Source organism: Bubalus kerabau, chromosome 13 (genome assembly GCF_029407905.1).
Source record: "Bubalus kerabau isolate K-KA32 ecotype Philippines breed swamp buffalo chromosome 13, PCC_UOA_SB_1v2, whole genome shotgun sequence".
NCBI classification, from domain to species: domain Eukaryota; kingdom Metazoa; phylum Chordata; class Mammalia; order Artiodactyla; family Bovidae; genus Bubalus; species Bubalus kerabau.
Genome location: NC_073636.1, coordinates 46,511,052 through 46,529,533, shown reverse-complemented (window position 1 = coordinate 46,529,533; position 18,482 = coordinate 46,511,052). Strand labels below are relative to the sequence as shown.

The window sequence follows — 18,482 nt, the reverse complement described above, 5'->3', positions numbered from 1 at the left end:
GACTGCGTGATGATGTTCTGGAGAACAAGGAGAAGCTGCAGGTAAATACACGGGGTCATAGTCTCTGAAATGAACCCATGGAGGCCAGAATAAAGCATCAGCTTGTGCATCTCCTTTCAGACAAGAATATGACATTTCACTTTCAAGGAACTTCTTCTTTGCTGCTATTGTCCTTAGACTTAAAAGCAAACTACTTCTTTCTTTTTTTCTAAAAAAACTTTTTTCTAGTTTTCTTTTTTTCTAAAAATCTTATAGGATTTAAATTATAGATGCAAATGATGCTAAGAGCAAAAGCTGAGAAAGATCATTAACTCCAAAGTGGCATTTTCAACACTCCTGCTCCTAACAGCGTATTTCCCTTGTCAGTTATCTTTCTGGACACTGTTGGTTGTAGGTCTTTGGGCTAACCACTCAGCTGCCGCATTCTCATGTGGTCACAGGTCTTTGGGATCTAAGTATCCTCATCACTGAAACAACAGGATCCCAAAGGTTTCATAAGTTGAGGCATCCTGAGTGACACTTACAATAAAAGTGTGGTCATTTTGTCTTAGCAATGCAAGTATTTGCAGAAAACACTACCCAGTGCTCTAGACAGCAAGTGATTTCAATAGCATTTTGCTTGAGAAGAAACGAAGGTCTGCCTGGAAAACTCAGAGACCTCTGTCCTTCCCACCCTGAGATGCTGCTTTTCTGATCTCTGAATGGTATGCTTTACAGGGTAACAGCCGGAAAGTAATTTTGACTGTTACGTGATAACCAACAAATCTTTAAAAAGTGACCTGCCTTCTTCCGTCTCTAACATGGAGAAACTAATGACCAAACAGAACAAAGGAGAACACCACGCAGCACTCAGCAGCTGCCTCTGCCGGCGTCACTGTGACCTGCGGTGACTCGAGGACACCGGTGCTGTCCCTGCCATCCAGGAGTTGGGCGTTCTTTCTCACCTTCTCATCTGCACATGTGAGAAGGCAGCCGTGATGCAGTGTCATCTAAGAGGGCCGAGCGGAGCTTGTTCCAACAGGCCTGCCACACTTAGTTTATGGTTGGACGCCATGGGAAGTGCTGGTCCTCCCGTCTCAGCCACGATGAGGAAGTAACGTGATGGGAGCACGTCTTCCCTCCCTCTGGGTACCCGTCCGCCTCCTCCTGATCAGAGGGGCTCTCAGCTCTGACGACATATCGCACATCACGGCCACTCCGGATCTGTCTCCCCGCTACTCTGCCTGCCTGTTTCCACACCTGGTATTTCTCGTTTAACAAATTGTTCTTGATGTGATGTGTTCACAATAAGCCCATAAGCACAGCCGAAGCACAATTTCCTGCTCGCTTCAGTCAAAATACATTAATCCTCTGGATATTTCCCGGGGACAATGCTATCTCTTTTGTGCAGACTTAATTTCTCTCTTTCAGCTGCAAAGGAAACAAATCCTCAAAAATTGGTTTGAAAAGTGACACACAGAACTGTTGGGCTAGAGTTCCTGTTGTGTGGAGTTCTCCTTATACACTTGTCTTTGCAAGATGCACCGTCTGTCAGATACTCATGTGCAAGTGAAATTAAGAAGGGTCACTCCATGGCTGAGCCAAGGGGGTCTTCCAGAGTTGCCAAGTCCTAACTTGGGGTAAGAGCCATGTCAACCCTGCCCCCCTGTCCCTCGCTCTGTCCTGCTCTGTCCCAGTTGCAAATCCAAGGAGACCCAGCACCACCTCAAGGCACAGGACTCAAGCCTTGCGATCTTCAAATAAACCTAAGCATCTAGATGGTGGGGACTCAGGTGAACATACCCCGCTTAGCACGAAATGCTAAGGAAGTCTGCCTTATTACGTAGGCTGGTAGGAAGATGTGCACCTGCTCCTGCATTTTACGTATGTGTATGCATAGAGATGGACCCATAGGTAGGTGTGTATGGATGTGGGAATATGTATATGCATGTGTGTGTGAAGGTAAATGTGTAGGTGTGTAGGTAGAAGTACCTGTAGACATGTATGTAAATAGACACATAGGTAGGTGTGTATGTATGTAGCTACACATGTATATGTGAAGGTAAGTACGCAAGTACATATGTGGAGAAATAGGTAAGCAAGTATGTAGCTAAGTATGTATGTATGTAGGTATGTGTGTAGGTGAGTATCTAGGAAGATATGTGAGTATGTGTGTAGGTATGTAGGAGGCAGGTGTGCACACAGGTGGGCACAGGTGCAGGGGGAGGGTGTGGACACAGGTGGGCACAGATGCTAGGGCAGATGTGCACACAGGTAGGACAGGTGCAGGAAGTGAGTGTGCACATAGGTAGGACAGGTGAAGGAGGTGGGTGTGCACACAGGTAGGACAGGTGAAGGAGGTCGGTGTGCACACAGGTGGGCACAGGTGCAGGAGGTGGGTGTGGACACAGGTAGGAGAGGTACAGGGGGTGGGTGTGCACATAGGTAGGACAGGTTCAGAAGGTGAGTGTGCACACAGGTAGGACAGGTGCAGGAGGTGAGTGTGCACACAGGTAGGACAGGTGCAGGAGGTGAGTGTGCACACAGGTAGGACAGGTGAAGGAGGTGGGTGTGTACTCAGGTGGGCACAGGTGCAGGAGGTGGGTGTGGACACAGGTAGGAGAGGTACAGGGGGTGGGTGCACATAGGTAGGACAGGTTCAGGAGGTGAGTGTGCACTCAGGTAGGACAGGTTCAGGAGGTGAGTGTGCACACAGGTAGGACAGGTGCAAGAGGTGAGTGTGCACATAGGTAGGACAGGTGCAGGAGGTGGGTGTGCACACAGGTAGGACAGGTGCAGGAGGTGGGTGTGCACACAGGTAGGACAGGTGAAGGAGGTCGGTGTGCACACAGGTGGGCACAGGTGCAGGAGGTGGGTGTGGACACAGGTAGGAGAGGTACAGGGGGTGGGTGTGCACATAGGTAGGACAGGTGCAGGAGGTGAGTATGCACACAGGTAGGACAGGTGCAGGAGGTGGGTGTGCACTCAGGTAGGACAGGTGCTGGAGACAGGTGTGTACAAGGTGGGCACAGGGTCGGGGTGTGTATACACACAGGTAGGACAGGTGCAGGAGGTGAGTGTGCACATAGGTGGGCACAGGTGCAGGAGGCAGGTGTGCACACAGGTAGGACAGGTGCAGGCATCACTGACTCCCGTGCACCAGCCTCTGGCACCGCCTGCTGGCTGAGGGGATGGGTTGCACCAGGCCCCTTGGCCTGTGAGGTGTACACTGACTTGCTGGCTGCAACAGGGCTCATCTCACAGGGAAGACCTGGCACCTGCTGGTGTGAGAACCCAGGGGGCTGTGGGCTCCTGTCCACCCACAGCCCTGCCCTCCCTGTTCTGGGACCACATGTGTGCCTGGACCCCTGCCTGTTAACGTCTGACTCCAGCTGGACATGGGACCCTGGGCACTCAGGTTTCTCCTAAAGAGAATCAAAACAAGTGCTGCCCGCTCTGGCTGCATCCTCGGATTTCAGCAGGGACAGTCTGAGCAGCCTGCTGGGGATTATGACCCACGTCAGCTCTGAGGTCTGTGTTCTGGTGCCTCTATGACCTCATTCAAGGGAGAAACAGCCCGATTCCTAGGGGTGTCACATCTGCTGTCGTTCACCTGACCAGAGGCCACGTGTGTGCAGATGTGTGTGCATGTACGTCTATGTGTGCTCATGGGTATTCACTGAGCACCAGGACATGTGTGACAGAAGTTTTCTTGGTGGCAGCTCTGACCACAACTTTTCAGTCATTTGGGACACGACAGAATTCTGAAGTACTGCAATATTGCCCCTAAATTCCAAAGCATTGTACTCCAAATAGGTCAGTCTAGATGGATGGTTGAGTAAATCACCTGATGAACTGAGCAATGTAGACAAAAAGTCTGAGAACTTTAGGTCAAGGAACTAAGAACACAATGTCTGCAGGGATCTGGGTCTCAGTTCAGATGAGCTGTGACCATGCACAGACAATGGGGGCTGCTGCCCGCAGTGAGGCTCTGCCATGTTCTTCCTGGTCTCTGTTAATCTCTTACCTCGAGAAGACATGTGCGCACAGTCATTATCTACCTCAGAGAAAGGCAGCAGCGCAGAAGCAGTGATGGACAGTCCACACACGGATGATGGACAAGGGTCAGCAAGGCCACCTGTTGCCACGGCAGTGTGGCCAGAACCACCAGGCGTTTCAAGAGAAACCAGAAATCCAGGTTTATGGCTGGTATTCTCTGATGGAAGATGCTGAGGAAGTAGCTGGGATGTAGATCTATGGGATGTGTGTGTTGGTTTGGGGCTAGAAGAGGAAGGAGAGAAAAGGCAGAACTTCCCCTTAGTTTTCAACTTAGACCTTGCTCACTGAGTCCAGCTCAGCAGCAGGACTGTTTGCAGCTCCCGTGAGGAAGCAGGCAGGGGAGGCGACTCAGGGTGCCTGGGCTTGGACCAGCTGCTCTGCCCCACCCCCTGCCCATCCCCCAGACTCTATGGGTTCACCAAGCAGATGTCTCAGGACCCTGCTGTGACTGAACTTACTGCTGAGATACAGTCAGGCTTAAAATAAGAAACATGCATGTATATATATATATATATATATATATATATATATGTATGTATATATACAGTAGGTGAGATTTTGGAAAGCCACCAAATATAAAATGTTCAAGAAACATGTATGTCATTCAGTTCAGGTGTCAGGCCTGTGCCAACCAAGTATATACGCCTCTCTGTATCTCTGCAGAGTTGAGAAGGGTCAAAGAAGGAGAGCAGGGGCAGCGATTCCGCCCACGAGTGAAAGGATGGCCTTGGCGTGGACAAGGACCCTTCTGGGAGTCCAGAGGAGGAAGGCAAAGATCACACAGAAGGAGTTAACTGAATTTAGAGTAGACTTGAATCTTTCCATCTTACTAATTTAAATATTATTATATCATCATCAGCTCATTTTTTAAGAATGGCATAAATTATAAAAGGGAGTCATAATTTATTTCTTGATTTGCTTCATGAAAACATTTAATGTGAAGGATCCGTTCTATTTTTGTATATATATAAAAAATCTCCCTTAACTTAGGATTATTCTGTAATTTATACATTATTACAGACTTTTGAGGTGAGTAGCTTCTTTTAAAAGATATAGACATTGTCTCAGATTTGGTGAAGAAATGGATGTTTGAAAATTCTAAGTGGGTGCTGCCTTTTAAATCATATTCAAAAATGACTCCCAGCACAATGAAAATGGCAATATTTGTTCACGCCACATGCTCGGGCCGCAGGAGCAGTGATCGGTGTCTGGGCTGCTACCACGTGATGTGTCTTGGGTCCAGCACTTTGCCTCAGGCAGAAATCTTAATTAAGGCCTTTTCCAAAGAGCACCCGGGGGTGCATCACCAAATTGGAGTAAAAATAGATGAATGACCAAATGCCACCAGGGCAGGATCCCTCTGAAATCACATTCCCCCCACAGGTCATGTCATCACTGACATGGTCAGCCTGAGGACCCTTCAGTTAGCCGTGACCTCCAGAGAGGAGGAGGCTAGCCCTGGGGGAGGGGGGCTGAGGATGCAGTCTTGTGCACGCATACGTGTCTGCAGGCCCATGGCCCTAGCGGGGTGCTGACTGAGAGAAATATGGCCCCTGAGCATTCTCTCGTCCTAACTGGGTGCATTTATCCACTTTCTGCCAGGTGGGGGAGACCATAGTACTTCTGGGATCTCCAGGATGCTGCCCAACAGGCCTGTATCTCAGAGCAGACTCTACATCCAGTCATAGGACAGTCACACCCCTCCGAGGGGCATGGGTCACAGATGGGTTGCTGTACTTCCGCACACAGACCCCTGGCAGCGAGCCTCTGGGACAACGATGCGGCTCAAATAGGGAGTCTGCTTCTTTCCAGATTTCTCTGGGCTGTGCGAGCTATTGTGACCAAATGTTCCCCAATCTGCTCGTTCCTTAGCCAAAGTCATTCCCTGATACTTTTGCTCCGAGACACCTGACTGGCATCTTGTTTACCCAGGGGCCCGAGGGACTCATCTGTCACTGGGCGGGTGACTGTGTGACTCTGGAAGTTTCTGTCCATCAGGGCGCCAGCTCTGCAACGTCACCTGCTGGGCTCTGTACATTAATCCACTGTTCACACCTCTCAGCATTTTCTGATGGGGCATTTTTCTGTGATTTCAGAGGAACAAATCCCTTCATGGCTCCAAAGTAGTGTGTTTGCCTGGGAGCAGTAAATCCATAAATTTAGGGTTTTCTATTTGTGTTAGTAGAAGGAAGACAGCATCAATCTCAGAGTTTTTTTAAACCACGAGGGAAACATGAAGATGGAGAATGTTTCTGAATAATAATTCTTGGGCAAAACCCACCTCATATATTTCAGCCTGATCAGTCCTTAAATGAGATGAACTGCCTTCTCTTGTCCTGTCAATTTTGCCACTTCTTTTTAGGAATAATTTTATATCCGGTAAAAAAATGGGATATAACTGATATGTAACACTGCTTGAATTTAAGGTGTAGGAATGCTGATGTATTCTTGCAAAATGATTGCCTTTGTAGTTGGAACTCACACCTCTACTCTATCACAATCAGACAAAAGAATGGGTGGAGGATAGACAAAAATGTCTGATAGACATTTTTTTTTTGAAGAAGAAGACATACAGATGGCCAACAGGTACATGAAAAGTTGCTCAGCATCACTAATCATCAGGGAGATGCAAATCAAGCCACAGTGAGATGTCACCTGATGCCTGTTAGGATGCCCTTCTCTGAAAAAAACAAAAAGCAAAACAATAGAAAGTACCAATGTTGGCGAGGATGTGGAGAAAAGGGAACCTGGTGTACTGTGGTGGGAATGTCCGGGTGTAGCCACTGAGGAGAACAGCAAGAAGGTTTCTCAGAGATTTAAAACAGGAGTACAGTACCACCCAGGAGCCCTACTGTGGGTGTTCAGCCAGAGGAAATGCGTCCTTTGGGTTTAATCAACTTTATGATCTGTGAGACACCTACCATTCTTGTGCTGCCCCTTGAATTATTAAGTAACCACTGATAACGAGAAATAGAGGGCAGCCATCCTGGTGTGTCCCCCTGGAAACCCACCCTTTGGTTCCATCTTGTTCCCCCAGTTGTTATTCTGCCTGATGGTAACAGGGCAACAAGTAAAGAGTGCCAACTGAGAGGCAGTTTTGACAGAGAAAGAGACAAAATGAAGAGGTGCAGACTGAGCGGGCAGCACAACCCCGAGGACACCTGCTCAGACCTCCCTGGACGTGGGGCCCGTGGTCCACATGCATCTTTCCACATGAACACACGCCCTCCATGAGGTGGCAGCTGGTTTGAAAAGAGAAGAGACCAGAAGAGTCTGGGACCTTTTGCTGCCTGCACTCCTGCCTGGGGAGCCATTGCCTCCCTGAGTCCTGCTTTCTGAGTTGCAGTCTGGACCACATGCCCCTTGCTTAGGTAATGGGACTGTTGTAGAGATTACAGGACTTAAGAAAGCTATTTAATTTGTAAAATCCTCCAAAATGGAGGCCACTGTGATTTCTCTGTACACTGTCAGGATGCCCCGACCCTCCATGCAGTGGCTCAGTGATACAAACATATGGCTCCTTCTGTAGCTTCTTACTGAGTCTCTGCATTTTGATTTTGGGAGGTGAGCAGAGAGTAGCACAGAAAATGTCCTCTCTGGACTGGCCCTTACAGTCAGCGGCTGGAGATGGAGAGAAATCTGACCAGGATGAGCAGGCCGTTGCGGGTGGCAAGGAGGCAGGGTCGGTAATGAGGACGATGCGGGAGGGTCCTTTACGCAGTGCAGCTGATGTGGGCGGAGCCGTGCCCCCCCACGGAAGCCATGTGGAAGTCCTACCCCCAGAGCCTCAGAACAACACCTTCTGTGGACAGAAGGTCCTTGTAGGTGAAGTCAGTGGGGGTGAGTGAGACCACAGTGGAATAGGGAGACCGTGACCCAACCCGCCAGCTGTCTTTGTGAGAAGATGGGTCTCAGAGACCACCCGGTCTGGGGGATGGGGGGCACATTCCCCTGCAGCCCTGCCCACACCCTGGGCTGGGTCCTGCCTCCAGAGCTGGGAGGGGCTGATGCGACTCAGTGTGAGGGGGGTCATCTGAGGCTAGACCAGGTGGGGGGTGAGGGGATATTGGGGGTATATCTGTGAATCAGGAACAGCTTCTCCCTTCCTGTGGGCTCCACGGGTCCCACAGAGGAGCTGCAGGACCAGCGGGGGTGCAGACAGCTGGCGGGGATTGGGGGGGGTGCTTCAGAAGGGACCATGTGGATGGGGGGTGCTCGACTTGATGGCCCCGGCCTTGGGGAGGGCCATGAGCCTGGTCGTCACGACGTGGCACTCAGACCTCAGGGGCACTCCCGGCCCCCTGGCTGTTCCCACATGTGGTGCGGCTGTGGGACACAGACTGGGGCAGGCCACCAGCACGTGATGCAGCAAGACTTACACACCCATCATCAGAGCCTTGCCCTGGGCCATGGTGGCTGCACAATGTGCTTTTTGGTCAACTAAGTAAGAAAATTGGCCCCAGACTGAAAAATTAAAACTTTGCATTTTTGGCAACACTGGGTCAAATTGTAGTATTTTCTTTTTATTATTTGATAATGGGAGAGGGAAAAAAAATTAAATTACTTATTTTTGCCTAATTCCTGGTGATTTATGCCAGCTTTTGTTTCTTTCTTTGAATATATATTTTGCAGTACGATCACATGTTCCAGTTTTAGACCCTGATTGATTCAGGTCAGGACAATGGACACATTATTCTGGCGTGCGGTGGGCAGGGAGTGCTGGATGGGGGTGGGGGAGGGGATAAAGCCTGAATGTTCTGTGTCTCCATGAGTCACAAAGAAAGTCACAAAGCAAGGAAGCGTGTGAGCTCGCAGCACTTTCTGCCTTGGTCCTCTCCATGGCCTGTGGGGACCTATGTCCTCATTTATTCACACACCAAGTATCTACGAGGTGCTCGGTGTGGGAAAGACAGTGCTGTAACAGAGGTGTGGTCCTGCCCTTGGTCCCTGTTTCCCCCCACTTTAAATTCTTCTATAAACAGATTTGAAAAGCTCGACAGAATGAGCACATCGTTTTAGCCAGTAGCCACGTCTCCTGGAAATCAGCTTTGGGTCTGAGGTTGACAAACTGTCTTTGACTGAAACAGTGTCCTTGTCTGGATTCCCGCTTCTTGTTTACCTTTAAACACGGAAACACATTTGTGTGAGTGGTGAACTGAAATCCGGCACTTGCTGGAGATCTTCTGCTCCACGATGAAAGCCACAGTAACAACACCGTCAGCTGTGAATGCTGGGGGAAAATAACCCTTTGTTCTAATTTTTAAAATCTGCGGACGAAAACAGCACTCATGGGGCCCATAGCCCAGGCAGTAGATTAAAAGCCTGTTAAATGCTATTTTCAGCTTGGCAGAACACCAACTGCGGGCTACCCTTCAGCTCCACTTCCTTTGAAATATGGCAACGTCACCGTAGCCAGGTGACACACTGAAGTGTCATTTTGGAATGATTAAACAACTGTACACACAGGCGGAACTAGGCTTACTCTCCAATTCCTGACCATAAAGCGCAGGCTGAGTCAAGGGGGGATGAGGGCTATGACCTCCCAAATGCCCACGTGGGTCCCAAACCACTCCAAATAAATGTATGAAAGTGAAGTCGCTCAGTTGTGTCCGATTCTTTGCGACCCCATGGTCTGCAGCCTACCAGGCTCCTCCGTCCATGGGATTTTCCAGGCAAGAGTACTGGAGTGGGGTGCTGTAGTAAAAAAGTATGCATGGTGGGTCAGCGCTGCTCAAGACAAGCCACTTCCTTTACCAACCCCACCCCAACTATAAACCTCTCCTATATTGAAATTCTTTAGTCATCTCTGGTTAAAACCCCCAAACTTGTGCTGATTTAGTGATTTTCTAGGCTTTCTATTTTTTTTTATTATTATTTTAAATTCTCAAGCAAACCATGGGTATAACTTGTATATTTCTGTGCAGGCAGACTTGGACCACCCACTAATTTTAAACAGTTTGATTTTGGCTAAAATAGTTTTTAGACCACAATTTGCATAATATGGTTGGTTTGAGAGTTGCATTTTAGCATAAGTGGTAGAAACTGGCAATATGAATTAAGTCTTGCTACAAAACCAATCTTGCAAAAATAGTTCCTCGGTTACAGCATGTGGCTTTAAGAGAATCATCAGTAAAAGGCAATAGATCTATGCTGGAGGAAATTTCCAGGTTTTATGTCAAATATGTAAAGTTCACACCAAGAAAGTCACCTTTATGTTCATTTATAAATGCTTCCAGAGAATTTCTACCTTCTAAGGACAAAAAGACAGCTTCTAGCTTCCAGATTCAATGAAAAGTGTCTCAGGGGCTATGGTGCCAAGTAAAAATAAACCCGATCCAGGGCCACCATGCAGTGTGCACATGCACACTGAGACTGAGGAAGATGATTCCCGTCCAGTGCTGCATCTGGGTACAGCTTAGTCTTACAGAAGATCTGGGGCAGCATTCGGGCATTAAGGTGTGTGAGCTTTAGACATATTCCGTGTCACTGAGTTATAAATACAGACTAGAATCCAACCTTCCTGTTTGGGTATAAAGTATAATCCTTTCTAGTCGTCACAGTTGTCATCACCATCACTTCGTCATCACCGTCATCACCACCGTCATCACCAGTATCACCACTACCATTATCCACATCACCGTCACCACCACCACCATCACCACCACCACCATTATCCATGTCACCATCACCATCACCACCACCATCACCACCACCACCATTATCCATGTCACCACCACCACCACCATCATTATCCATGTCACCATCACCATCACCACCACCATCACCACCACCACCATTATCCATGTCACCACCACCACCACCACCATTATCCATGTCACCATCACCACCACCATCACCACCACCACCATTATCCATGTCACCACCACCACCATTATCCATGTCACCATCACCATCACCACCATCACCACCACCATCATGTAACTGAACTTCCATCTTGCAGAGAGCGCTGCACACTGGGCTATGAGCAATGGATGCGTCATCGTGCATTTGCAAAACAAAAGGATAAAAACAAATTTTGGGTGAGTTAGTAGCCAAGAACAATTTAATTAGGCCAATAAAATAGGAATCAAATAGGCACACTGCCATCATGCTAAATTCTGTCCATCTCTTAGAGGTGGGTGCAGTTAGATAGGAGCAGTTCCTTGCTGCCCAAGCAAAGAAGTTGTGATCTCTGACAAGATTCACAATAATCACAAAATAAAAACAAACTGCTTGTTCTGGAAAAGCCTGGTCTTGCTGAGTCCAAAACCTGGAGATGGATTTCTAGCATGTCCTGTTGATCAGCTTAAACATTTATGAAAGTTTTAAATGTGGTATACTTTGGCCATCTGTTGCCCAGAACTGACTCATTGGAGAAGACCCTGATGCTGGGAAAAATTAAGGGCAAGAGGAGGAGGGGACAATAGAGGACAAGATGGCTGGATGGCATTGCTGATTCAAGGGACATGAGTTTGACCCAACTCCGGGAGATGGTGATGGACAGGGAAGCCAGGCGTGCTGAAGTTCATGGGGTCACAGAGAGTTGGACTTGACTGAGAGAACTGTGAACTGAACTGTGGAGAGTCTCCATTCTCCTGGAATAGCCCACAGAGGATGGTGTGTGTATCTTCTAATTTTTGTAGAATTTCATGTCCAGAGCTCCCTCCAGGTTCTCAAAGACTATCTTCTAAATGTGCGTGTCAGACCACTTGCACCAGAGTCAATGCAGTGACCCGATAAACGCGGGGTCCTGGGCTCTGCCCCAGATGGAATCACCAAACAGGAACCAGGCATCTGCATTTTAACAAATGGCCCGTGTGAACCTTCTCCACTACATCACTAGGACTTTTTCTTCAGACACACGTGCTCACCCCAACTCACTCACTCACTGTTTCTCAAAACTACCCTTAATTAAAAGTGGAAACCAGTGTGGAGCAGGTTATAAGGAGCCATTTGAGGAGGCCGGGAGCCGACTGCTCAGCTGTATCACCCCCCTCATCCCACAGCCTGTTTGGATCCAAGGGTGAATGTAAACCAGCTGGGGGATTTATGGACTTCTTGTCCTTCAGACAATCCTCCATAAATATCGCTTCTCCCCACTGGGCATTTCAGGAGGATTAGAAAACGGAATTCAAGGTTTTCTTCACTGACAAGAACCCAGAGGCCAGTAGCTCTGTGTCTTGCTGAGGACAAAGCCATGTGATTTGTGAACCAGCCGGCTGAGGGCAGGGTTGAGATTTTATTCTTTTTCTAGGAACTCCGCACCCTGAACAGTCATCACCCTCCCCAACACGAGAGCTGGCCAGTGATGGACCCTGTCTGTGCCCGCTTGGGGAACAGCCAGGTGGGACGAGAAATGAACCTGCAATTGCCAGGCAGTTCCAGAGCTGAGCCGATGGCTAGTGACCTGTCGGTCGGCAGAGAGCATGCGGACAGCACCTCCAGGAGTCACGGAGAACTGACTCTGTCTCTGCCATTTCCACCAGGTGCCAACCCCAACCAAGGTGAGCTTCCCGGGGTGCTGCCCCACCTGTGCCCATGGGCCTGGCCCTGCCCCCTCTGCTCCACCCACTGAGATGCTTCTGCATCTCACAATGTTGTTTCCTGCATCTACACCGAGAAAGACAACCATCTTCTGTAGTGTGGGAAGCAGGAGTGTGCACACACACACACACTCCACACATGCATACTGTACATATGCACACACACACACACGCTGTACACTGTACACATGCACACACATATGCTGTACACTGTACACATGCACACACACATGCTGTACACTGTACACATGCACACACACACACGCTGTACACTGTACACATGCACACACACATGCTGTACACTGTACACATGCACACACACACACGCTGTACACTGTACACATGCACACACATGCTGCACACTGCACACACACACACACACACACAAACATACGTAAGTCTGAGGTGGCCTCACTGCAGGGAGCACTGCCACGGGGCTGCGGGGACAGGCCTGGGGCTGAAATCATCTGTTTCCCAAAATTGGGATCATGGTGTCTGACTATTGCATGAAAATAATCTTTATACATGCAAGTAGGAATTATTTTTCAATAAATGTTGCCAGGATGCCTGTGTTTCGGGTGGGGCTGGGTAATAACATAACCATATGGCACCATTTCTCTTCTCCTGCCATTCTACTCATTTCCTGTTTTTTCTGCTGCAATTGAGCATCTTAATTATGTTTTAAATAACTCATGGAAAAACATTAGGAAATAGCAGTAAGGTTAAGCTTAAATCCACGATCTGCAGTAAAACTTACAAGAAGAAACTGAAAGGACGCCCTGTCTCCACTACTAGCACTTCATTGTCTAAACCATGCCCCTCCTCCCAGCAACTCAGAACCTTCTGTTGCTCCAGAACTCAGCTCAGGTGTCGCCTCTCCCCGCCTGATGAGAAACAGCCCATCTGCTCTGAAACTTCCCACCTGACCTTAGTGCTGTCTGTCCGTCCAGGCTTCACAGGTGGCGCCAGTGGTAAAGAACCCACCTGCAATGCAGGAGACATAAGAGACATGGGTTTGGTCCCTGCGTCCGGAAGATCCCCTGGAGAAGGTGTGGCAACCCACTCCAGTATTCTTGGCTGGAGAATCCCCATGGACAGAGGAGCCTGGTGGGCTGCAGTCCACAGGGTCGCAAAGAGTCAGACGCGACTGAAGCGACTGAGCATGCATGCATGCAAACATGTGCAGTTTTGTTCATTTTTAGAGCTACATTTTTTCAACATCTGGAAAGGTCTTGAAGGTATTTTTACTGTTTATTTTTGCTAACAGAAGATCACAGCTTTGTGTTGCACCTGACATTAAAAACAATTGTACTGGACTCTGTAATTCTCAAAACCAGGAATCACGCTCTACAAAACACACTTGGGATGTTCCATGAGCACACCCACTGTGTGCAGGTTGTGCCCATCTCCGCACGGTCAGAAAGCCTGGGGGCTGCGGTGAAGCGGAGACGGACCATGGCCATGAAGACAGGCAGGGGCAAGGACTGTGAAAGCAGCCGCTTTCTTTTCAGGCAGAACAAACGACTCCGACACCCCTTTCCTCTCGGGGAAGTTCACGGTTGGGTGGCTGAGTCGCAGGGAGGTTAAGCGAGCTCCCTGCGGCATCTTCTGCCACACACACCTTCCTGCTGAAAGCTCGTTCTGCTTGAATTAGAGCCCGAGCACCTTCCAGCCCCGAGTCATTTGCTCCAACTGCGAACCCAGGGGGCCCACTGCTGGGGCCCCCACCGCCTGGCACCCCATGGCGCTTGCTCGCCGTCCTCGCCATCTGTTTGTCAACAGACGTCTTCTTTTATCAGCAGACCCTGGACTCTTTTGTCTGTCTCTTTGTGTGCATGTGTGGTGCATCAAAAAAAAAAGACAGTAAATGATTTTTAAATTTCATCCTTTTTTATGACTTTTCTTATTCTTGATATCAAGATCAGGACACACTCTGGTAATTATTACCAGTTATTTGTTTTACTATCGGATAATACACACTAACCCTTGACCTGATCATCTATACTAATGTGTCTTTGGGTAAAATAATATGCGTCTAAACCATTAGGTGTGCTCACTGCTGTGAAGATCCTCTGAATATTTTTCACACGAAGATGAGTAATACTAGTCAGAAAAAATTTAATGACTCGTTTGTTTATGAAAGTTTGAATTTGGTCGCGAGGTTCATTTCCAGTTTGCGTCCAGTAACCGCTCTGAAATAGAGGAGGTCTGCCTGCCGGACTCATGGTTTCTGAGGGGAGAGACTATAACACCCTGTGGAAAGTTCTGAATGACCGAGCTTCAGGTCTAGAGGTGCCGGAGGTCACCCTGCCCAGTCCCTCTGAGCTGGGGGGTGAGCCCCAGCTTGGGTGTCTTCATGCCTGAGACCAAGCATCATTGCTAACGGATAGTGAGGAAGTCCTGGAGCATTTGCTGCTGATCCCTGGGTCCCCCCAGAGCCTCAAACTCAGGAGGACGCTGCTGGGAAGCCCCTGGGCTGGAATGTTCTCATTCTCCCAGCCCCCCACTGAAGCACTTTACTTGCCCTTCAAATAGTTATGAAGGGCTTTCCTGATGTCGGGGGCAGGTTGCCATGGTGCCAAGTAACCCCAACCCTCCACCTGCGGGATGGTGAGGGCCCAGTGCTGAGCCTGGTGCTGGACCCGGGCCTGGGTGGGGAGGTGAGCAGATGGGCTCATGGGCTCAGCCTGGAGTTGGAGTGAGGGCGAGGCTGCGCCCTCTGGGAGATGCCCCCCACTGCCGCCACACAGCCCAGGAGGGCTTCCTGTGGGCAGAGGCCTTGTTCCCTCCTGCCCCTGTCCCTCCCTCCTGATTATCACAATTGACACCTTCCCTGGGCACCTTGGCTCCTGATGCTAGTCTGACAGCTGCGTTCCCTGGAGTCTGTGTCCCCCAGCCTCGTTCACGCTGGATCAGGGTGACAGTTTTCAACAGGGATTAGCATCTGTGAGTGCAGCTTACACTGCAGCATCAGGTCATGCAGGGAAGGGATGTGGAGACACTGCACCATCTCCCTGCCCGCCCTACGAGTAGGCTCAGAACTCAGGTGAGGAGATGGGCTGTCCCTGGAGGGGTCTCTGCTGGGGTGAGTGCTCTGGGCCAGACAGGCAACCGGCAGAGAACCAGGGCGGGGGGTGGGGGAGGTGGATCATCAACAGGAAGTGGGGAGACCAGTGGGGAGAGGGCTGGACCCAGTGTCCCCCAGGGCCTGGAGGCTGGGCAGGCACAGATGGCTAGTCCCTCCAGCCCCTCAGGGCTTCCACATGGGCCCTGTGGTTCAGACTTTCCTCAGACCTCTGGTGTTTGATCCAGGCTCCGTGATTCACTCAAGTGTGAGTCCAGGTGAGCTGGGGAGCCTCCAGACTTTAGTGTTCTAAACTGCACAACAGGACTTCCCTGGTGGTACAGTGGATACGAACCTGCCCGCCAGTGCAGGGGACCCAGGTTCCATCCCTGGTCCAGGAAGATCCCACATGCCACAAAGCAACTGAGCCGGAGTGGGGTAACTCCTGAAGCCCATGTGCCATGGCAAACAGAAGCCCGCAACCAGAGCCTGAGCCCCACAACTAGAGGGGAGCCGCTGCTTGCGGCAACTGGAGAAAGCGTGCAGCAACGAAGACCCAGTGCAACCAAGGTGACCACACAACAGAAAGAAGTACAAATGCCAAAGTCAAGTGCCCTTCAGGGTCAAGGGAGGTCATCAGCACCTGCATGACCCAGCCCAGCACAGCCAGGACGTCGCTCTCTGTAGGTCCTTAGCAACACGGTGGGAGAACCTGGGCGGATGGAGGGCCTCCTGGGGAGGTTGCCCCCTGCCAGCAAACGTCTCCCGAGGGCAGGGAGCAGCGGGTGGAGGCCGAGGCTGGTGGATCCTGGCCTGGCTCCACTGCTGGTAACACCTGGCCCAGCGTCCTCACCTCCAACGTGAGGAGAGTCCAGCTCAGCTCCCTGGGCTGCTGGTCTGTGTGCCCCTGCACAGGTTGTGGACATGACCAGGTCATGCTGGTCTTGTCCTTAGTGACCTCAGGGCCTGAAGGGCTCCCAGGAGTGTCTCCGTGAACCCAGGCTCAGGTGAGGGCTGACCCCCAGATCGGCCTTCAGGGGAGGACGCCTTGTGAGCTGTCCATGCAGACGGAAGGCAAGAGCCGCTATAAACAGGCTGCATTTCAGAGGATCCAGGTCCATAAAGACCCCATAATCGTGCTCGTTTCCTGCTTTTATGGTGTGCCATGGATTAGGTGATTAGAGTGTTTTTTTGGGGCTAATGGCAATAGCATGTTGAACTAAAATGCCGTTCCTGGATAAAACGATCAATCTCGTTGACTTCACCCACAAACACATGACATTGGGGGGTTGCTGATATGCTTTTATGATCTCCTGTCAGAGAGGGTATCATCATCACACTTGATAAACTGTTCTTTGGGGGCTTCCTTTTAATTTTATTTTTTATGCAATCATGGGAGCCCATAACCAATAAATTCAGCCTGATGCTTTCTCACTATTAACTAATCCCAAAGCAGCCCTCTGGGGTCTGCCCAGCACAAACCCTTCAAAGAATTTGTGCAGGATATTGGAAATGATATCCACCCTGGGACAGGGGTTTAAGGACTAAGCTGCTACTGTTTTCTTTGCCGTTAGAGTTACAACTCGGCTAAATGTCATTTAGTCAAAACGCTGCATTCTGCAGGATTTGCAGATGGGACTGACTATTTGCCTTTAATAAATTCATTGACTCGCGGAAGCAGTGTTAGAGCATTTGTTTGAGGAAAGGATGGGCGAGTGGCACAGACTGCGGACGCCTAGCTTCTCATTAGGTCCTTGCAGTCTCCAAAGTGTTTGAACCCAGATGGAGCTCCTGGGTCTTTCTGGAAAACACTGTAACAGCTGCAGAATGGGAAGGGAATTCAAATGAGGCACTGAGCCCTCACCAGGACGAGAACGGGGCCCCCACCAGGACACGGACCCGCAGCAAGGCCTTCTCATTCTTTCCTTGAGTCGAGGCTGGGCTTTTAAATTGTGTTTTAACCCAAATGGCTTCTGAGCTCCGCCATCTCTACCCACACTCACCGAAGCGGTCTCTTTCGTTTCAGCCACAGAGGGCACTGGGTGGCAGATGACGATCTCGTTCTAACTGTGGGCTTAGTTCCTCTTTAGTGTTTCATGTTAATGAAGCTACTGGGAGACCTTGGGAGGCGCCGCCACAGGCCCTCAGGATGCCGTGATAATTGCTGCTCACCCTGGATCAGTACCTCCCCCGGGGCAGCCACTTCTTCACTAGAATCTGACCTAAATCTGCACCTGAACATTAAAACCTGTTGCCACAAAATCAGTGACAATCACATATCATTACAGAAGGAACTCAGTCCAAGGGCTCGTTTCTTTCGCTTGCTTTGTTCTTCTTGCTTGTGTGGCCCCGGGGTTGGGTGGGGCCTCATTGGGGAGCACGTCAGATGCCGGTGACTGTGATCGTGATCGCTGAGTAGCTGACTTCAGCAGAGAGGTGATTATGGGAAAGACTTTCACCACCTGTTTACTGAGCCTCTCCCCCATGGTGGCCTTGTTTTCATGCTTGGAAGGAACAAGGAATGAGACAGCTGGAATCTTTTTTATCATGTAGCTCAAACTCCAGTTGGAGGAGGCAGGTTACATGTGCGCGCATGTTTGTGTGGGCATGCAGGTAGCAAGTCCTTTTGAAGACACACAAAATCAGCAGGACAGGAGAGCTGGGGCTCGGGCGGGCCTCGGGGCCTGGTGGGAATGGACAGAGGGCACAGGCAGTGCCTGCATGAGGCTCCAGACCAGGGGCCCACGTGGCTGTCAGGTCCTCAGCTCAGCTGCATGGGGCCAGTGTTGCTGGGTCCATTTCACAGACGAAAAACCTCAAGTTTCTGAAGAAACAGG

The 18,482-nt window shown here is 49.9% G+C and overlaps 1 protein-coding gene across 1 annotated transcript in view; it reads right to left on the bottom strand.

Annotated features, from left to right (window-relative positions):
- Window positions 1-18,482, bottom strand: part of ADARB2 (adenosine deaminase RNA specific B2 (inactive)) — a 236,013-nt gene that overhangs the window by 117,197 nt on the left and 100,334 nt on the right. The gene's annotated exons all lie outside the window — the stretch shown is intronic.